General features: G+C 41.0%; 1 protein-coding gene across 1 annotated transcript in view; it reads right to left on the reverse strand.

Moving 5' to 3' along the window:
• Window positions 1-3,116, reverse strand: part of LOC137297693 (FMRFamide receptor-like) — a 176,750-nt gene extending 173,634 nt beyond the window's left edge. Inside the window, exon 1 of the mRNA XM_067829616.1 lies at window positions 3,000-3,116. The gene's annotated coding sequence lies outside the window, so the exon portion shown is untranslated. The remainder of the gene's footprint in view (window positions 1-2,999) is intronic.
• Between the last annotated feature and the right edge of the window lie 20,551 nt (window positions 3,117-23,667).

Below are 23,667 nucleotides of genomic sequence, written 5' to 3' on the forward strand. Positions count from 1 at the left end.
TAAACTAGGTAGTGTGCCCATAAATTAATCAGCTATTTCTAGCAAATGGTATGTGTCGATATAGAATGAAACAAAAGATTTCAATATTGCGATGCAGTGGTGATTCGTCAGGAGTCAGAGAGTTCCTAGTCTGAGATTGTTATGCAACCAATGCCTTAACCTTTGCGTCCCGACTGCTAACATATACGCGAACGTCTATATCAATGGACGCCAATATTTTATACGAATTCCATATACGCGCCAAAGAATCTATGGAAACAGTGCAGGAGGAAACCTAAAAACATATATCTCACGACCGTAACCAAATTTCTTTGAAGTGCCAACTAACTGTGATTGGTGTTCATGTAGCAAGACACATAGAACACAGATAAATATAATATTATGGCCCTGTTCGTATCCCCACCAGTCTGCGACGGAAATGGTGTTTCATCACCATAGAACGGAACCACTTTCGGTTCACATTCGTAACCCTACCAAGACCTTTTCGTTGTCTGCTGCGGAAATAGTACTTATCCCCTAAGAACATAATCACTTCCGTCCCCATAGCGTTCTATAAATGAGACGATCGGTAAATTCCTGGAGAAAACTACTCACAGAACAGACAAAATCCTTAGAGAACAGACGCTCAGTCTATTGGTTGAGGTGCTTGGTGTGTGGCTGTCCACGGCTTGGGTCCATAGCTGCTCCTTGTGTAGAGAAATTAGATGTGCCTCAAGGATGGCTGGTGACTTCTGTTATCTGTCTGTTCAAGATGGTTTCAAGGTTCACGTGTTGATCCTTGTACAGGGAGGCCTCTTCCCTTGCAAGGATGACTGCTGATAGAGTAGCACTATCCTCTCTCCAAGGTACTGGAAGAACACCCTCATCTCGAGAATGTCTACTAAGAGATCATTCTGGCATCCGAAGAATTGCCATATTCCTAAGAAACATGACGCCATTCCGAAGACCCATTTCATAAGTAATATATACCACAGCTGTCTACAGAACGACGACTGGAGTCAAATTGCACTTGAGGCGCTGCAGTATTCAGTACTGTCTTATCCCTATATCTATATGGCTTTCCACTTTCACTCATCCGGAGACCTGTTGGTGCTTCACAGATTTTTATCTCCACGCCAGTTGTATGCAAGCATCTCTTTCCGGATGCAAGCCCAATGCATTGCCTTCTAACGTCGATGCCATGTACAGACTGGCGACATTAAAGCGTCATCAAGTGTTCTGTCCAGCGTTATTAGCGCGACCTGCCTGACACCTGTTTCCCTTCATCACATCACACTGTCACCATTTATTTATGTTTCGTCCAGTTCAGTTTATTAATATAACGTCCTCATTAAGATCAAATGGAAAAACAAATATGTAGATTCAGTATATCAACATCGCGCAAGTATTGCAGAAATCATTTGAACAGGACTTCTTTCTGTCAGTGGAAATTATTGATGCTATGTGTATTGGTGTTTCATATTGAGTGTAAGACTCTTTATGGTACACTTAAACGAAATGACTTTTGACTGATCCCTGATTGTCATTCGTGGTAAGACAATCTTCACAGTTCACAACAAAACTGTTTCGCATTTGTAGATATAAGATAGTGTCAGTTAACGAAACATCATGAAACATAGGAAACAACACCCTTTGAGTGGCGTCACCGTTGCCTCAAGGAAAGTCGTCGTGACTTCAATAAACAGGATTTGCGTTGGTGTTCCCTTCAGGTAGAATTTCAAGTTTCCTGTGATTCGTTCCAGATCAGAATCAGCCCCAAAACTTAATATTTTGTGAAATATGTCAAAGTATGTTCGTACAAATACCATTGCATTTTGAAATGTGATGCTTCCCTCAGGAAATACAACAGTTTTGAAGGATGAAGCTGTTTGCTTCGCTCATACTACGGTGAAACGAATTTCTACGTGACATATAAATCCTTGTTAGCCCTGTTTGATTGGAACACCCACCAGCCAAACAAACACCCCCTCTCTGAGATACAGTTGGAACATTGCTAACAGATGCTTAAACCCTGCCAGTAGGTAAACAGCTTCCAAACAATGATCTACTTACATAAGGATTATTGAAACTATAAGCAGAAGACGTTTAAACATGTACAGCCCATCAACTGCATTTACAAAATGGTAATACCAAGCAAGGTATATCAGAGACAGGACTACTACAGGCTTAGTTACAGAAGTTAAGGCTAGTACAAGCCAGTAAACTCACTTAACTTTGAAAGCAAACCAAGTTTTATGGATCACTTAATTTAAGTGTTGAATGAAAATTGTGTATTTGTACAAAGGTAAAATCATAATCCCCATACACTCATACTTCATATCATATTTCGCTTTGAAATTGCTCACATTTTAACCTACAAAAGCGCATAAAATGTGTAACCGATACTCGGATAACTAAAGCATAAAACATTCACTCGTACAGATCATGTTCGCAGTGTAACTCCTTGCAGAAGGTCAAGTAGTCACATGCTGACTATATTCTCCTTGTTGGGTGAATATTTCATAAAGAGAGTAAGCAAAATATAAAAAAACACACGCTCCTGCTGCATGTAAACGACATCTGTGAAAGTTTTAGATTGGTCTATGAAATAACATACATCGATATATTTTCATGTTCCAATGCATGTCAATGAAGGAATTTGCGGGAAGATCCGTTATAGTGCCAATTTATCCATAACTTATTCGCTCAAGATTTTCTCTGTTATAAATGTTTAATGTACCTGTTTGCTGAGACTACTACTAGTAGAATGTAGAATTTCCCTGTAGAAGATCTGTTCCAATTATCATATTATCTGTGCAAACATGCATAAACGATATATACTGATTACAGTAATTATATAATCATGTTTAACAAACGAAATCAATATCTATTGAAACACTTTGGAAAAGAACAATTTCCGTTTCATACTGTGAAATATTTCCCAAAATGGATTACATCAATACTATACTAAAAGTTGTTTCCCTTCCCATCTACCATGCTCAGAACATGTATCAGCCTACCTGCTAGACACCTGTTGTAGGTTTCCTTTGATGTGTGCCGCTCGCGAATAGAGGTTAGGTATATCCGAAGCGACTATGTAGAGGGAGCTTTGCTTCGAAGAGAGGTGAAAGCCGACTGTGTGTGTCTGCGAGACAGATTCCACGAGCTGGTATCGATCTCATGGCAGCGCTTCCGTAGCTATTGCTTGGCTCATTTCGGTCAAGGACTATGCACAGCCTGGAGGAACACAGTTACCTCCCCTGGACACTCTGCAACAGCGACATATTTTTTATATGTACTAATTATTTTAAACATTAAAGAAAGTGACAAATGCTGGATATTCCATGATATCAACGTGGTACTACGTTACTATTTCAGCCCAATTTTCTCCCCTAAGGGGCTGAAGTCCACAAAGAGATACTCAACGATTATTACATTAATCATGGTTTCTGGGAAACTGTCTTGTCAGATGAAATTGTTTTTGTCGAGACTGAGTATTTCTGTCAAGGAAATCGACGCAGTATGTGAGAATAATGTCACTGACATTTACAACTTAGTGGAACCTTAAGCACGAGTGAAGTAGTGACAAGGCAATAGCCATGATAGATGCAAATTCCGGGTTCGACAGTTTGTTATGTCATCGTGGCACGGATAACGAGGGTAACTCTGTATGGTGAGTGAGTGAGTGAGTTTAGATTCACGCCGCTTTTATCTATATTCCAGCAATATCACGTCGGCGGACGCCATACATTAGCTTCATATATTATACCCCTGTTGAGAATCGAGCCCGTGTCTTTGGCGTTACGAGCAAATGCTTTAACCACTAGGCTACCCCAGCGTCCCTTATTCTGCATAGACGAACAGATCCATGAACCAGATGCATAAACATGACGTGCATCAGTGCACATTGTACCCATAACGGTTGACAGAAAGAGTAATGACATTCCATTAATCGCCAGTATGCTGTGCAGTGATTCTCAACGGGGTGGTACGGTAGCTAAGTGGTGAAAAAAGCCAGGTTCGATCCCCCATATGGGTACAATGTGTCAAGCCCATTTCTGATATCCCCGTAAACTGCGGGAATATTACTAAAAGCCGCATAAAACTATACTAACGCACTAACTCTCTCAAGGTTGATCGGTCAGTTTAAGAGTGTTTTAACTGAAAATGTCAAACAACGACGAAAGTGATAGCATATATCAATGTATTATTATTGTAACTCTGAATAACGCCACCGATATGCGATATACGATCTGCGTATAAATGCAAAATTCCACCAAAGCCCTTTCTCTGAGAGCTAGAACTCAGAGTGAGTGAGTGAGTTTAGTTTTACGCCGCACTCAGCAATATTCCAGCTATGTGGCGGCGGTCTGTAAATAATCGAGTCTGGACCAGACAATCCAGTGATCAACAACATGAGCATTGATCTGCGCAATTGGGGACCGATGACATGTATCAACCAAGTCAGCGAGCCTGACCACCCGATCCCGTTAGTGGCCTCTTACGACAAGCATGGGTTGCTGAAGGCCTATTCTAAGCCGTGACCTACACGGGTAGCTAGAACTCAGATTAATATGAGAAGCTTTTCACAAGAGTAGTGATGAAATGTAATTTTAAAAACTTACAGAAATAACATTGCAAAGTGCATAGTTCGGCATTTCTAGCGACTGTTCTTTGGTCCAAAATGTTTCGAGATAATAACTGCTCCCGCATATTTACATGTAATGTATGCTCCCGTACATTCGGAACTCTGGATGAGCGGGCCAAGAAAAGATCAAGAGGTTCATCGATCTCGTTCTGTATTGCATCGCGCAAGGATTCTAGGAATGTCAAACATAAGCAAGTATTGTAACGCAAGGGAGGCTACTCTCATTTGCAACACGCATTTCAAGGCCATCGGCATGATTGCGCCGTTTGTTTAGTCACCTAATAAACCTAATCATTTCACGGAAATTTCACTTACAAATTTCTAAAGGGAAACCAATATAGTTTTAATATTTGTTCGCAAAACATGCGCAAGATGAAAGACTGATGTGAACAGAAAGAGGCACAACGATTGATACTTTCATTGTGTAGTTTGGTCCCCCCTCCCCCCAAAAATAGAGTCTCTTTGGAGAAGAAAATCTTTAGGAGCAATGTTGTAGTTTTAAGTAGTTTAAGTAGGTTATAACACAGTGAAATCTTTATTTGATTAACCTGCTCATACAAATCCCCAACATTCGCACAGCACCTTCGCCATTACCCTGGGGTCATAACTGCCACCATTGTGCAAAACCTTGCGTCGCGTATCAACAGTTGCCAGAAGTTTTTTAATCTTGCACAAAGTGAAGTGACATATATATTTGTGTGTAAGTGGAAATACATTACATTTAATTGTAAAAAGGATTACGACTAATATGGATTTCCCAGATGAATTCACGTTTGTTTGTTTAATAAGATTGGTCCGATATTGCAGACAAACGAAAGGGCGTTTTATCCCCTCTTGGTTTCCAATAAAGTAATTACAAGATACTTGAAATCAGCTAGAAATAAAATTGACTAACATACGAAATAATTCAACATCAGACAGACAATTTGGCGTCACGATGTCGTCACTCGTTTGTAAACACAACAATAAGCGACTGGTTTTAGAATTCGCCCGTCACGCTGAAGGTCAGAGTTCGTTTCCACTAATGGGTAAAATGCGTGAAGCTTTTTCTGGTGTCATGAGAAAGTAGGAATGTTGTGAAAAGCAGCGTTAAATTATATTCACTGATCCTTTGCATGTTTGCAAACGTTCTTGCATAGTGTTGAGATGAGCCTGTGAGCTCGCAAAAAGACCATCGATGTAAGGAGCTTGCTTTGACAGTCCTCACAGCTTGTGATGTCAACCACATGCTGGGTAATACATTATGTACCACGAACCATTTTAATCAATAAATCAATAAACAATGAAAAATCAATCAATAAACAGCATGGCAGTAAGCGTGCGATAGCCACGCCGAAGACCCGGGTTGATTCCCCACAAGGGCGCAATGCACGGAGCCCCTTCCTGGCGTCCCTGGTCATGATATTGCTGGAATATTGCTAAGGGCGTGTACCTATCCTCATTCACTCTTTCCTTCATGAATAAAAGTCTCTTGTACACCGTTCACTAACTCAGAAAAAAATAATCTGTAAATCGCTGCTATTCGCCCGACCATCAGTGAGTGAGTTGGGTTGAACGGCGCCTTCAGCAATATACAGCAATGTACCAGAAATGGACAATGCACCCATGTGGTAAATAGAACCAGGGTCTTCGGCGTTTCGACGTTTTAACCAGTAGGCTACCCCGCGGCCCCACCAAACCATTAATCCGGTGACTTGAGCTGTAAGTTGTAAGCTGTCATGTAAAATATACCGCTTAAGTGAAATTACCGCGACACAACAACGGTACTGATATGATCGTTATAAAAGAGATAAACATCACACCATGTGCATTAAATAGGTACGCCAAAAGCAGACTGGATACCGTATGAATCATGAGTATGTCTAGTTCATGTCTATCAAAAACAAAAAGGCTAACGTAAAACGTCGCTTCATAGTTGTCTTACGAGTGTGTATTTTCTGTACATTTTGTTATTATTTCAGTAATAATTATTATTGGCTCACAATGTTTAGTGTTTTGAATATTAAATATGATGGGTCATATTTCGTTTTAATAGATGGTCAACACTTTTAGGATTCTGGTTTTCCGGTACTTATCTGCTCCTAGTTTTCTATGTGTTTACTTCCGGGAGACCTATTCGAGGGCATTCTACAGTGTTGACGATGTTCGTCAGTGCCCGAACTTTCGGGAAATGACTGTATATATATTTTATATATAAAGGCTGGTTGCCGTGTTGAGGGTGACACTCATTCATATTAACTGGAGGATACATCACTGCCACGCTTGATCATCATTATCTGTCGGAAGTTATGTAGCACCAGAGACTAAGACTGGTGGGAATTGTGCTTGACAAGATCAGAAGACTGACTATTTGAATGGCATCCCTCTAGTGATGCATTTGTGTCATGCTTGAAAAAAGTAGGGGAACCTGAACGTTCCATTGGGATAGGAAGTATACGCGCTAACAAACGTTTCAAATACAGACATCTTATGAACGCACCAACATTCAGTTTATCATCCCAAAGCAAAACACATGGAATGCACGTGCACAACAGACTAGCCCATACATCTGCATTGGGTGTCCTTCTTGTTTTCTATGGTTTCAAGATGGTCGATAAGTCACTGTAGATTAATTTTGACAATCATCTTGCATCACAATTATTAGTGTTTGTTTCAAACTGTTTGTTTGATAATGAAAATCAAACACATGCGCATTTTATGTCACACATCAAACATCTTTCAAGAGCGATTACTGGACAAGCAAATGTGGACATAGGGCAGTGCAAAAGTTGATGCACTGTCAAAACATTCATTATTATCATACCAACATTGATTGACTCCGACATATCGTTTAACTTTCAACTGTAACAAAAAATGAAGTTCCCTTAATCTGTTTCAGATTATAGTTTAGACGTTTGAGAAAGTGGCACATACAGTATCAGGTTTTCACAATGTTTGATCGATACAAGATCACCGATACTCCTAGACGGACAGATTAGTTTATTTAGAAATCCGAGTGGAAATTCGGAATCAAACGCTTACGAAACTCATCATGAACGGGAACACAAGAATCAAATACATTAATGCCTTACAACGCAGTTTAAACTTTACCATGATTTCAATGATGAAGTGAAGTGTTTTGCAAAGTACCTGATGTACACCATGAATGGGCTTCACAGTCACACACTGTACCCATGCGAGGAATCGAACCCGGGTTTTCGGCATGACGAGCCAACGCTACCCCCACCTTCCGTTTGTTTGTTTTGTTTTTGTTTTTGTTTTTGTTTTGTTTTTTCGTGCAAGTGAAGATTGATATCTGTTCTTGTGTTAAGTGACGGCACTCTTCGTTTGTGTATGGTAATCAATTATTACCAAGTATAGAAGTCTTAGGTGAGTATAGTTGTGAGTTATGTGATTGAACGCTTTCGTAGGCAACGAATATGACGTAGGTGATGCGGCCACGTCCCGGGTACTAAACACCAAGACGTTTTAGCGGTGGACTAATGGGCCTAGCTTTTCGAAGGTGTCTTAGCGCTACGATAGTCATAATTTAGTGTTAATGTATGGCAATTACGACTATTTTAGCGGTAAGAGACCTTCGAACATCTACACCCTGGAATGGAATTGTACCTGACTTGGGTTGAAAAATAGAAATCTGATCGCGTAGCTGGTTTTAGTTTTCAAATAATTCGGTCTGAAATTTCAAATAATCAACGCTAACTTTATTTCACATACCTCCTACAGAATGAGCTCTCTCAGTCAGTAACTTACCAAGATGAACATGTAATTGATACATAGCCATTTAGGTTAGTGACAAACGTACTTGACGCCGTAGGTCAAATCTCATTACAAAGTCTGAAATGTTATAAACCATACTGTAAACCAAATAGGGAGTCATTTACCAGTGGTTTCCCGTAGCAACGTAGCGTGCAATGAGACGCAGTGCCTGTCAATTGTTTGTTTTATGTTACACAGGACTAAAACCAAGGTGAGATATTATCAGTAAAGCTGAAAGAATTTATGTTATTACTAAATACGCCAGCACAGTTTGAAATCTTGCTCAAATGCGCTCACGTCATAGTCACTTTGCATCCACTCACACTCTCTTGCCACGTACGTGTTTATATATACTAAAGGAAAAACATTAAATTGCATGAAATAACGGATATCGGAACAGTAATAAAATAAACACTAAAAACGTGTATTTAAGCACTTTGCTAGAAATTTATTGTCACGTATTGAACGTGCAATTTGTGCAAAAAGAATTTACCAATGCTTTCTTAACACCTGAGGTTCGCACATCTGATGTTGAAAATTGAAGAATGGTTGCTTATTTTCTCGCTTCTGAGTGTTGTGGAAAACACGTTAATTTCTGCGAGTACGTAATGACACGACTTACAGAAATTCATCTTCTCCGCGCCGTGAAGTGCACAGATGTTTTGGTGTCCATCGAAACACGATCGCATCTCTCTGGAAACGTTTTCAGCATAATGGAAACACGAGAGATTTGCCTTACACCGACGTCCACATGTGACGTTACGTCAGCAAGACAACCATATTCGGCTGACCAATCTCAGAATCGATTCTAGACTGTCACTTTGACTGCTCGAATTCCTGGCTTACGTCCAATTCGTTCCCAAGTGAGGGACCACAACACCCGGCCCCTATGTTCTGCAAGGCGCCTAATTAGTCTTCAGCGTCACCGAAGTCAAGTCTTGCCTGGTACAGACAGCATCTGCGATACAGGAGACAAGATTGTGATGTGGTTTTCTTCACCAACGAGAGGGGATTTCATCTGGACAGCTCATATGGCAGTAAAGGGTAAAGAACTCTCGAGGTAAGCGGTACCTTGGCGCGTGTTCAACATCGACAATTTGGTTGAGTAGCACTATGATCTGGGAGATCATCACATCTCATGGTCGGACACATCTAGTCATTGTCAATGGCAAGACGACAAGTCTGACAAGACCTGATGTGCGAGCGTTCATTCAAGGACAGAGACCTTACTTTACGTTTCAGCAAGATATTGCCCGTCCACATGCCTCTCGTATTTTGGCAACATAACGGTACTCTAGAAGTCAACTGTTTGTTCGGACCTGTCCCTTATCGTGCAAGCTTGGGGAGAAAATGGATGGACGTTTACGTCAAGCCCCGAAACAGCCATTGACGTTAGGTGAATTGGGACAAGGGATTGGTTCAGACATGCAGCAACTTTAAACAAGCATTCATCCGACACTTAGTGTCGTCTATGCGTCAGTCCTGTATCAGCGCCAATATCACACACTGTCAAGAACTTTACACCACAACACCTCATGGGCGTGTCACGACGCTTCGTGTCAAATCATACGGATTTCGATAATATACAGTCAAAAGGTAAACACGGATTAGGGAAATATCACAGATCATGTTATTATCTTTTCGCATAATTTACAAATGACATACTGTCAAATAATTCACAGTTACTTATTTCAGTAGTATAGTATCAAGCAAATACTTTTCATTGTAATTTTGTGGGGTAGCCTGGTATTTTTATGCCGCGTTTAGCAACATTCCCGCAATATCACGGCGGGGGACAACAGAAATGGGCTTCACAAACTGTACCCTAGTCTGTCTCACAGTCCATGAACCACATTATTTTACTTACTGCCGAGCCTTCTCTGCAGTGTCAAAGCCTCAATGGGGCAAATCTACGTTTCTCCAGGTTCAGGTCTCAATCTCTGTTCTCCCTGGGGCTCCTTTTCAGTTAAAATGGGTTTGTTTGGTACTACCAAAAATAATTTATATATATTCAAAGACTTATCCTTAGTCTAAATGTAACCCATGTAGGGTATCGAACCCGAATCTTCGGCGTGACAAAAGAACGCCTTAACCTTTAGACTACCCTGTCGACCTTGTGTGTATGGAATGTGTACTGTATACATGCCAATTGTTAAGAGTGTAATATTAAGCCTTACAAATTAGGCTCAGACATAATCACCCCACATACATATCTACAGTATGGTGCCAGGTACTGCTTGTCACAAATGACTCCGCTATCAAAAACAATTCCTCGAAGAAACTGAAACAAGACAAACAACAAAACAGGTTTTAACAAACTGACAATTTATAATTCTCCCGCCTGCTTTATGTCCTTGAAACATACATCGTATTTTGCCCACTAAACCTTTTTATGACTTGACAGGTGTCAGCGCTTTCGATGTTGCTGATGCGAAAAATGAACTGGATATAAAGTACAAGGACGTCAACAGGATCTATAGTCGTTCTTTCACAGGCAGGGTATGAACCTTTTAACACGTATCCATTACGGAGAAACATAAATAAGAAATAGGATTATCGGACAGCTCCCATTCTCCGATTATGAAGCGTCATATATCGTGTGTGTTTTGTCTCTTTTGTTCCTGTTTGAGGTTTAACGTAAACTCAGCAATATTCTTAGCAATATTACGGCTGTCTTTAAATACATGGTCAGACCATCTAGTGATTGGAACCCTTGAAGATCCGTGTTAGTGATGATCTTCATCAACCCATGTTTTTAGTAAGAAGCGACTAACGGGATCGGGTGGTCAGGCTCGCTGACGTGGTTGACGCATGTCATCGTATCCCAACTGCGTAGATCGATGCTCATGCTTTGGATTGTCTGGTCCAGACTCAATTATTTACAGACCGCCGCGACATAACTGGAATATTGCTGAACATCGATGTACGTTATTGCTGTGGGGCTGAGTTACAGTTTGTTAAGTCTTGAAATGGCTTGACTAAGATTCAGACTGGTGAACGTAGAAGTGATGGACAGGGACATTTCCTCTCAGTAGTATTTCTCCAGACCTGTTCATTTCCAAGCATAAAGCTTTCTTACAGGGCGTATCCTTCTGTACATGTCGATGTTGCGGAAGGTGACCCTTTCTGTTACATCTGTCTCTGACTCCGTCTGATTGCGCCCATTCACACAGGTATGTTTTAGCTGGCGTTCCTTTCTGATCCATCTGTCTCTTCTGACTCACCCTTGTCATCATCATATATGTGTTAACAAACCCTAATGGACCATCTGCCTTAGATGACGCTCCCTTCTGATTCATCTGTCTCATGGTACCCTTTCTGATTCATCTGTCTCTGATGGTAACACTTTCTGATTGATTAGTCTCTGGTGCCGCCTACTATGAGACTCTACATATACCTTGCCCAGATACAGAAAACAAACTGCGTTTCGTGTTTAAGCTGCACGTGCTGTACAAAAATATATTCACCGAAATGCGCGGTAAATCTTTTCGTAACCGTCGCTAGATTTTGCGGACGACACAAGAAAAACAGATTTAGACTTATCTCCCTTCCATCAACTTGACTTAGCAAAACATCGGTAATTTCCGTACAACACACGCGAGTCAATGTTATTCGAGATAAAGAACCAACCACGAAGTACCGAATGAGTTGCCATTGGCAACGGGGTACATTGCGATGCACCTCGTCTGTAGGCAGGGTACACTGAAAATAATAGAAGGGCGCTCAGCCAATCAGAAAGCGACATTTATGTGTGAGATAAGACAAATTGATATGAGTGACGGCGCTAGACATATTGGCATGTAGACGTGTTGGCGTTAGACATATTGACATGTGGACGTGCTGATGTTAGACATACTGACATGTGGATATGTTGTCATATTGACATGTAGGCGTGCTGGCGTTAGACATATTAATATATAGACTTAATGGAATGTACAGGTTTGATGATCAAGATGATATGGGACCAACTCCCAGATGCGGTATTTTATTCGTCTCTTTTAATTCAATTCTGCTGTTGTCATAGCAAGTTATCGTGCCCGACTGTCTACACACATGTCAAGGAAATAGTGACGATGATCAGTTATCGCGAACGATCCAATGACTTTCTCGTGACTCTGTGGGTTCTACTGTCCAAACGCAAAGTTTCTCACAAAGAAAGTGATCACATACAACATGTACCAACACATACAAATACCTTTCCTGATTGAATCCAATCCGGGAATCGAACCCACACTGTCAAAGAAAGACACCTAATCACAATACGTCAGCTGCGGTCATTCCTCAAAATGGAACTTTGACAACTGGTAGTTCAAATCTGATATTTAAATTGACACGATCCCATCTCCGAGAGCTTTGAATACCCAATACCTGTCAAGAGTGATCAAATGTAACGTATTGTATTCGGTATTATTGGGAATATTTCATACTGAGATACATTTATGTAATGTGGCTCAAGGGAAAACGTTGAAGAATTATTACGCGATAACCCAATTCCAGGACGGCCTTGTGTCTGGTTATAGAGAAACCTGAAGCCAATGAGCAGGTAACTCGGTGTAATAAGGATGTTAATACGGAATGACTGAAAAGATTAACATGGTGGGTCAGTCTGACTAAACGTTGTGTATACGCTATCGTCAGTAATACCCCTCTACATGGCGGAGGCATACTTGTCCTGGGAGAAGGATACCTGTGGTCGACAGCATGAGTAACAAACAAGATCATCGCTTTACAATGACAAAATCAGAAATGTAGAACAGCTAACTCCCGGGTGAAAACTATTCCCAAGCAATCTATACTGGTACATGGCAACCGATTTCCCCAGGCAGCTGATCGTAATATTTTAGCTGACGTCCAATAAAAACTTTACAACACATTGAAATCAACCTGAAGTAAAAACTATACAAGATAGACGCATGAAACGCATAATTAATTAAAAAGATTCCAAGACAATCATATACAGTCTGATAATGTTGCCACAGCAGCTCATATTGACGTGGGGCGTCAAAATCGACAGTTCAAAAGCTATGCAAGAGCTAGAGCACACGAATAAATTCGAAAACACCGACCATCCGTAACGAGTGTAACCTCCCCGTTCTCCACTACCCACGAGAAACCCTCCGACGCACAGAAAAAGTCAGTAGTCTGATGATATACGTTGCCATTCTTCTAAGGGCGTGAATGAGCTCTTTGGCTGGTGGGTGTTGTCGCTGTCGAGCACGCCGATCCATGGCGACACAAAGGTGTTCAGTAGGTGGCATGTCTGTTGAACGTTGACGTTGTTTGCTGAAAGTGTAGTTCAGGACGAATCGGGCTACATGGGGCCTGACGTTGTCATATGGCAAGGGACACCAGGTGGCTGCTGTTGGAGAAATGGAAGAAGAATATGGTCAGTGTACCGTTGAGCTTTCAAGTTTCCGATTACAATGACGAATGGTGTCCTCTCTTATCCACAAACCATAGCAACACCATCTGAATCAAACGGAACGACCTCTTGAACACAACACGCTGCTGTTCGTTCACCCCTTCTGCGATACACACGTTGGAGAGCAACAACCCTGTATAAGCAGCATCGCCTCTCGTCAGTGACGACGACGCTCTGCCTGTTACGTCGCTACCAACGTCGTACATTTCGGGCCCATCTGAATCTGAGAAGACGATGCTGGGCTGTCTGTAGCTGTCCCCCGTACGGTCTGTACGCTCCACTGACTGTCGACTGACCACGTGTCCCAAAACATTCCTCGCTGATGATATCACTGCAACAAGCAAAGGCCATTCTTCCACGCCACAACGTCCGCCCCACACGGCAAGACAAAGGAACCACAATATCCAAGTACTGGCATAGCTCTCAAAGTCTGATCATGTGTATGGTTTGTTCTGAAAACATTACCAAGTGCCACAGAACGTTCGATAGTAGCCAGAAACAATGCGGGAAGAACCAACAAAAGGCAATTTAACCGATTTCATGGGGCTCTCACACAGAAATACAAGATGCCAACAGATACCGTATATAACATTGTATGTTATATTTGGGATTACATTCTCTTGGTAGAGTACAGTTTCCGTTCAGTCACCGCGACTTCAACAACTAAACGGCTAACATTCTGCACTGGCGATAAGATGTCTGACGCAGAGGATGTGGGTTCGAATCCCGGATGGAACTCTATCCAAAAATTACTAGATCCGTACTTTACTATGTAAGTGTAATCACAAACATAACAGATGTTATGTTTGACCACTTCCTAACTGGCATGGTGCAATCATACTATTAGATAATCTTTAGTTTGACATTCGATTGCACCACGTGTGACATGATGAACCTCGGTCAGTGACAGTAACAAAACCTACTGATTTTTATTGTAACACATAAGTATACGTCTAAAAAACACATTTACGTGCCTATTGTGCAGAGTACATTTTACGACGTAAATACTCAGAACCCATCTTCAACAGCATGCTTGTACTTCGACAAAGCGAATCACCAACACCTTAAGAAACTGAAGACGACAGTGAAGTCTTGGCTCAAGGACGACTGAAAGTCAAAGTTATGATCCGCATAAATATTTAATGCTGAATAAGTTCAAACCGTTCCATTTCCCGGATCGATTTACATACCTGCAAACGTATGTGTTGTTACGACTTGTCAGCAGGTCGACCTGCAGAGAGAGTATCCGGGATCGCAAGACCAGTCGCGTAATAGTGATATGTAGATTAAGGGGTACTTGGAGAGTGGGAGAGTGAGTTTAGTTTTACATCAGTGTTAGCGATATTAGCGGCGGACACCAGATATGGGTTTCACGCATTGTGCCCATAGGGGGAGTCAAACCCGGACCTTCGTTGTGAAAGGCAAACGCAATTACCCACTCGGCAACCCTACCGCTTCAGACGTGACTAAAGAGGGCAGTTCATCTTCCACGGAGACTTTCAGTTGTTACGAGTGTGTATTTCCTGTATATTAATTCAGTAATAATATGTTATTAATTCAGTAATAATTATTATTGGGTCACAATGTTTAGTGTTTTTAATATCAAATATGATGGTTCACATTTCGTTTTAATAACTGGTCAACACATTTAGAATTCTTGTTTTCCGGAATTTATCTGTTCCTAGTTTTCGATGTTTGCTTCCGGGAGACTTATTCTAGGGCATTCTACAGTGTTGACGATGTTCGTTTGTGCCCGAACTTTCGGGAAATGAATTTGTAAATATATATAAAGGCTGGATGCCGTGCGGAGGGTGACACTCACACTCATATACATCTCTGCCAGGCGTGAAAGGCCGTCAACGCCTGAATCTACATTATCTGGTGTCGCACCGATCGCTGTGTTGACATTCTGCCATAGTTGATTCTCTCTCACTTTTGTGACCCACTGACTTAGATATTGTCTCTCTTGAATTGAGACACAATATGTCTCTACCTTTGGGTTTACCCTCAGCTTAACACCTTCATATCAATATTAGGAATACAGAGACCACCATACGTGACCAAGGAGGGCAGATCCTGTTCTTGATAAATGGACGATACGGTAGATAGGTGAATTAAAACTTCCCAGTCTACATAAATGGGGATTCATTACTTTTCTCTTTGTTAAGAGAATAACGTTTGGGCCAGTCCATAGCTGATCATGCCACCATGACTCATAGCAGCAGTGTTAGTTGATCTTGCATCTACTGATGTGCTACCTATCTCCAGCATGTACTTGATTTCTATTGTATTAATGACTTTGTCATGACTGGGTTGCAGATGAAATATTGAGGAAACACTTAAGACTTGGGTGTATTTTTTTTTGTCTCCAGGGTATGAAGAATGGTGTGCAAAAGTGCCTTACCTATAACAATGCCCGTCCCAGAGAGCGAGCCTTGAACTACGGCTGTCGTAGGGCTACTGGACCGAAATGGGGATAGCCATCGTGCCACGCGGTCGTAAGTCTTTGCTTAATAATGGCAGTTACGATCGTTGTAGTGCCACGACTGTCGTGCGTCTATGTTAAGGTATAGGAGTAATGATCGTCATAGCGTTACGACTGTCGTAAGTGTATGGCAAAGAACTGGATTTAAGATCGTCATACCGCCAAGTCTATGTTAACGTATGGGAGCCATGGTCCTTACAGCGCCACGACTGTCGCACGCCTGCTTTCAAGCATGGGAGTTATACTCGTCATAAGTGTATGTCAAAGTATGGGACTTACGATCGTAGTAGCTACACGACTGTCCCAAGTCTATCTTAAAGTATGGGAGTTACGATCCTTAAGGCGCTACCATTGTCTTAAGTCTGTGGGGTTCACAGTCGTTATGGAACCACGACTGTCGACATTCTGTGTTAATGTCTGGGATTTCTTAGTGGAACGATGCGAAGATTCAGATTTCGGCCAGGAGTATAATACCTTGTTGGTGGGTATTATGCACATGCAAAGAGGATTTGCCAAGGCTGCATGTTTGTAAGCTCTGGGTCCAGTTGGAATACCCGGGTTATGACGAAACCTTTCCCTTTCATTCAATGATGACTACTCAGCTTGAGGAAATCAGGACGGTCGGTGCTCCATTGCAAATGGGTTTCCACTTTGTGTGAAGAATGGTGGTAGAAGGACACACCCCTGCAATAACTCTAAGGGTGCCTTTGAAAGCAGTGTAAACATTTCGAGTATTCGCTTACGTCTTCCTCGTGCCCATAGTTTTAGGAACATAGTTTGCAAGGGCCCCGGCTAACGTTGGGACTTTTGGCCACATTCAACAGCTAAATTACTTTTTAGTCATAACCATAGGGTCTTTAGCCACGGCCAGCGATGGAATCAGAAATACCACAGCATACCATCCACATATAATGAAAGTGTTTTTACAGATAATTCAGAAAGGAAGACGAATTTATCTCTGGCCTTTGTGTCAGTCATATAAACTAGACCAAGGAAAATATGGAGTCGCAGACTCTGAAAACTGGGAAGCATAAATGACCCTAACTTTCAGCTGATTTGATTAAATGTTAATGATATTATATCCCCAACATGATCTGCACTGGCGCTTAGGCAGCACTCATAGAATCCATCTCAATGATTATATTTTAGACAATAATTTGAATTAAACATTTCAGAAAAATATAAATAAACAATTACTCTGGATATCACAGAATCTCATCTTTGAAAATCAACAAATTTGCTTCTCTAGGACAAATTTGCATTTTATAGACTGAGAGAGAGGAGGGAGGGAGGGGAGAGAGAGAGAGAGAGAAAGAGAGAGCGAAAGTTTATTCGTATAGTTGCCCAGAGTACAAAAAATACACAACTGTTTGTTTCAGCGTATTCGTTACATATACATCAAAATATTGCAGTCAGACAGGTAGGTTTCTCTTCAGATAGATCGCTAGGCTTTTAATAACGTCCATATTTCTGTACATAATAACTGCTCAAACTTATGAACAGATGGATTTGTATGATAATACCCGGGAATAAACTGCATCCTACCTATATGGTAGTATGGACATACTGAATGAAAGTGGTATTCGTCTTCTACGACATGTAAATGACACTTAGTACACATTGCTGTAGTATTATCTACATTGTCCTCATTGAAACTTAACTGTTGGACACCCAATTTGTGCGATAAGCAGCACACTTTAGTGCATAAAATACGCCTCAAGTCTCTATTTGTGCACAAGGCAGTTATATACACTTCTGTTTCCAAAACGGATGCATAAACTTCTAGAAATTGAAACAATAGGGAATGAACATTTAGAGACCCAGTTAATATTTCCATTTTTCGTCAAAGACTTTAAGCATTTCATAACAAGCTCGGGGATACGTATCGTTACTAATTCTCATGAGTCTACACAAGATACAACGAATAAAACGGTTTACAGCCATTCCATATCAGCTCAACTCCTCCAACACAGCAGCTTTTGTAGACACAATTTTTCCTAAACCTAAATACCTCTTTGAAAACGAACCCCGAAGCTTTTAAATATCTGCTCTATATGTATATCCCCAAATTTCAGCGTCACAAAACAAAATAGGCGTTGTTTTCATGTCAAGTATATTCTTAGCCAATTCATGAGGTGCGTCATACTTTATCAACATCTGTTTGACAGGAAGCTGGCTTTCACTGCTGTTGACGACATAGTTTCACAAGCTTTGGACCACACCAGCCTTGAGGAAAATACGACACTCAAATACTGATAATAGCTAACAACTTTCATTCCCGAACCATTACAGAAGCATTTATCTGCACTTCTAACTAACGTAACCACCTTTTTTAAAGACAATGATTTGAGATTTATCTAACTTCACTTCCAAACCCAGTTTCAAGCAGGATTTACGTAGGAAGTCTAATTTTCGTAGCAGCCCTATGACAGAATCATCTGCCATAGTAAAATCATCGGCAAAGGGCAGTAGTAAAATGCCGTCCAGTTCCGATTTGACAAAACACTATTCTGCATTTCCTCAACTAACTCGTTTATGAAAAACATAAACAATACCGGACTTAAAATACACCCCTGTGTGACGCGATGTGATGTTGTGAATATATACGACCTATTACTACCAACTCGGACGGACGCTTTGACCTTAAATAGCATTTCTAAATATAGAACATTCACTGGAAGAGACTTATAAACACTGGAGGAATACTATCTATACCAGGAGCCTTTCCACACTAGAGAGAATCTATGGCCTTCCTTATATCATCCTGATTGATATGATCTCAAAGAAAATCCGCTTCCCTACAATCACTACATCGCTCAGTATGTATCATCAAGGATATCGTCAACTGGGTATATATCATGTAAGGGAAGAACGTCAATATCTCAATCGTCCTGCAGAATGAAATCATCTTTATTACCAACCCTCGCAGACCCCTACAATACAGATTTCCAAGTCCATACAATACATCTGCTTAAGACAGGCTACCTTGGAGACCAATATCTCGATATCGTCTGTCGACAGATCATCATATAGAGGAGACTTTCAAAAACAAAACCAGGAGCAAAGGGGTTATTCTTACAGTTCACATGATTTAAAAGAAAAAACACACTATGTTTCCACTCTGAGTGAATTTTCGTAAATGCAGAGACATTGTCAGAATGTATGTACGCAGCAACACTCCCCGAGTAGCTACCGAAGCGTTTTACCTTTCGGGATGAAAAGCGTATGTAACTGTCAAATAAATGTCTAATTACCTAACAGTCCTGTGGCATTGTTTCAAATAAGACAAACACTTCGAACTGTTTACAGAACAATAACGACTCACAGTCATTAAGGTGCGAGTGAACCCCTGGGATGATCCACGCACAGATGTTTAGCACTAGACATTGCTTACTAGTGTCCGGCTAATTGAGTCCCATGTACTTCAGGAAACTGCGTGTTTTTCACCAAACCATGACCGCGTCCCTATGCCGAGTTCGATTCCTCTTGGTCTTTGTCGGTTCGTGTGTGATGGTACCGGGAACTGCCACCATTACCACCTGGTGGATGTCCACTAACACCCTCAGGACCTGTTCCAGCTTGCTTTAGACATTCGCCGTGTGGCACATACTGACGATTTTCTATATCTAGTTTATCAAAGGATAAGTAGACTGTCTCATATCCTTGATTATCTATAGCAGAGAGTGAAGACTGCTCAAGCCGGGGCTAGTGATACAGCTAATGGTATAGCTACTACTACTCATTATTAAGGCGTGTGTTATACCATACTGTTATGTTGAGACTGGATTGTATTGATAAAGATCCTCTTTAATATGTTCCCTCTGTGACTTGTCCGCAATATTTCCAGACAAGGTTCGGTGAGTTTTCTGTATGGAAGCTGATGTGATTTACGTTTTAAATTATTCGCGACGCCTGTTGTTTTTATGAGCTGGAAACAGTGAAGAACTGACAAGCTCTATTCCCATAGCCGTCGCCGCGATCGAAGATGTGATGAATCTCTTCTCAAAGATCTAGCATATGGAGGGAACGGATCACTAGCCCATTACTATTAAAAATGGTACCGACTTTGATGGGTAAATACATCTATTTATCCAACTGTGGTGGGTAGACCTCTCTTGTTCTCAACTCTGGTTGATATGTACAGCTAGGTACTCCACTGGGTGGTAAATATACCTAACTGTAGTTTGTGGTCAATAGATATATGTAATGCTTTATTCCGATGGATAAATATACCTTGGCGTTACCAATAAGAGGCTGGTTTACATAATACACCTATATGTCGAATGGGATGGGTAGCTTTGGATATTACTGTGTTGGATAGATATAACTAGTTGACCGGTAGATAATGGATATAGATGATTACTTATGGTTGATTACTTTCTTTTTGTGTCCGTCTGTCTGCGCGTGTCTCTGTTTGTGTGTGTGTGTGAGAGAGAGAGAGAGGGGGGGGGGAGAGAGGGGGGAGAGAGATCAAGTTCCGTCATCATGTCTTTTACTGCAGAGTGCTTTCACGATGAGGCTGGTTTGTACAGCTTCATAATACAGCGTATGGGTAAGCGGTTGTTCAAGTAACAGCGTATTTTATACTATATACAATACGTTCATATGACCTTATCGTCTGACGTCATTCCAGACTGCGTTATATGCCCATTTCATAAACCCTGCGTCATGTTTTATGCTGCTTCCAGCAATATTACGACTGGAGACACCAGAAATGGGCGTCACACATTTTACCCATGTGGGGAATCGAACCCGGGTCATCAGGTTACCCCTTGTGTAGAAATTCCCTTTAGTAAAAAGTCTTTTTCGTACTATTAAATATATACTATATCTGAATTCATATATCCATGTATCTTGATACCAATTCCTCTGGACAAGACGAGGTTGCCTTAAAATATCTATACCGCAGTACAGCAATGCCACCGAACACATCAGAGATCTGTATAATTGTCTCCACACAAATACCATGAAATAGCTCATCTCAGTTCAGCCCAGTGATGAGGAATCGAAACGCGATCAGTCACAACACTTTGGTTTCCTTTGTAATTCAAGCCAATATAATTTTGGCTCCGAGTAACATAGTCAATACCATGAACTGTATATCAGTTTTCCCTTTTAATAATTTTCCTAACACATAATTGAAATATCAGACCAAAGTCATTAGACTGTTATAAATGTTATGTGTCCACGCTTTTTCGAGTTATTGTGTCACGTGTACCGAATGTGAATGTACCAACTGCTAGACACACCTGTCATGTCATTCAATTGTGTGGGTGTTCGCTCTTCTCTATGGAATTCAAGAAGGGATATTCACATTTCAACAACGCGATAAAGTCCGTTCAGGGACTTCATACTTACCCGATGTTGTCCCGTTCTAGAAGCGTGTTCGTTGAATGCACATGCTATTTGGTGACTACCATGAGAACAAATTGATCCGATATGTGAGTGCGCCTGCGCGCGCGCGCATGTGTGTGTGTGTGTTTACGATAAGAATAGTGTTGACAAAACGTGCGAATGGTGTTAACAAAAGTTGGAAATAGTGTTGACAGAATTATGAGAATGATTTGACAAAAAGTGGGAATTATTTTGACAAAAGATGACAAAATGTGGACTTGAGTTGACAACAGATGGGAATTACGTTGGCAAAAGGAGGAAATTGTGTTGACAAAAGGTGGGAATTGTGTTAAGGAAAGATCGGAATTGTGCTTACGGTGAAACTAAATGATGGTGATGATGGACAGGAATGTTTGAACGACATATGTCACTGATGAGATGAGATTTGTGTTAACCAAGATCATGTGTGGTCGAATGCCGGTATTTGTAGTGCCAATGGATGAGAATTTGTATGTAGGAATTGTGTAAGTGCTACCTGAGAAATGAAGTGTTCAATTGATAAGAAGCAGAGGAAGCTTCATCCAGGTCGGTGATGAAGAATTTCTACAGCCACAGTGTATATTTTCCCATAACATTCTCTTGATGCAAAATTCATTTCAAAGATAACGTCGCAACGACACCTGGCTCACATGCATGAGCAGCAGAAAATGGAAGGGAGACAACCACAGTATCTCTTGAAGCTACAAATGTGCCAGATTTCTTCGAACAACGAATGTTCTTAACGCCATGCATCTTTTCCCTTTGAGAACAACGGCTTTGTTTCGGTTCCAAAAGTACTCTTCGTTGTCAATTGAAAAAGAATGCGTCGCATAGTAACCCCGACAGCCATACGTGTTTCAAACGCATGTAAGTTAATGGTTGTACGAGCACACTATATGTACTAGCCTAGAATGTGTCCAAAGCGGCTAATGAGACGTAAGTCAACAATGCACTGATACTGTTATTCGAGAAGCACTCTTTACAAGAACCATGCTCTGAAAGTCGTACCACACGGCGGAGGAATACATATTCTCAGGCTTCCTTGCAGTTCTAATGATGATTCAGACTGTATGAACTATAAAAAGAGGTACTGAAAATAGGATTACTGTTGTTCCTCCCAAATAAACACCAAACAATCAACCTCGCTGTTAGACAATAGTAATATATTGTTTTGAATCATGTAATATGTCCACTGGGAATCCTGCGACACCATTTCGACCAACTTTCTGTTGTTCAGTGTAAAACTTGTGAATGTAGAATTTTATGTTTAAAATATAATTTCACAGCGTGTAGTGAAGCAAAAGAAAGGTGCATCTTGATTGGTTAATTGCGAGTTCCTGTTAGTCATTTCATTTGTTGGTCAGTGTTCGAGTAAGGTTGTTCCTCCGTGACCTGTTATGAGATCTCATAGATTTTACTGGCAAACAAGGATAAGCTGGGCCGGCGCATAAAATGCATTTATGAGAAGTGGGCGGTGCAAGGCAATGAGCAAACTCATTTGGTTTGTGAAAGGTAGAGCAGACGAAGGCTAGTGCACGTACAGTGAATGACGATGAAATAAGCCTCTCACCCATCGCACTACATTCGATCGCGGAGAACCTGGGACAATTTGCTCAAAATACGGGTCAGTTGTCAGGTCTTTGCCCAACTTATCCTTGTTTGCCAGCAGAAGCTTCATCAGCAGAAGCATTTTAGTCAATTTTTCAAATTTAACACACATAGGAATCAAATGACAGTTCGAAAAAAGCATAATTTCTAACCACCAAATAGCAGATATGCATCAAACACCTCGCTCCGTCTCTTCTAAAAACGTTCTTTCCATTCCTTACAGTTGCGCATACAAGCTCTACGTTTTTTGTTCTTTTAGAGCAGTATTCCAGTTAGAAATTAACGTTCAAAGTAAATATTACGTTACGGAACTTCTTGTACAAATCGTTTAGCAAATGAAACCCAAACAGCATTTAACATTCAGTTTATTATGACAAACACACCGGTGCTGAAAGT

This window comes from Haliotis asinina, chromosome 10 (genome assembly GCF_037392515.1).
Source record: "Haliotis asinina isolate JCU_RB_2024 chromosome 10, JCU_Hal_asi_v2, whole genome shotgun sequence".
Lineage (NCBI taxonomy): Eukaryota > Metazoa > Mollusca > Gastropoda > Lepetellida > Haliotidae > Haliotis > Haliotis asinina.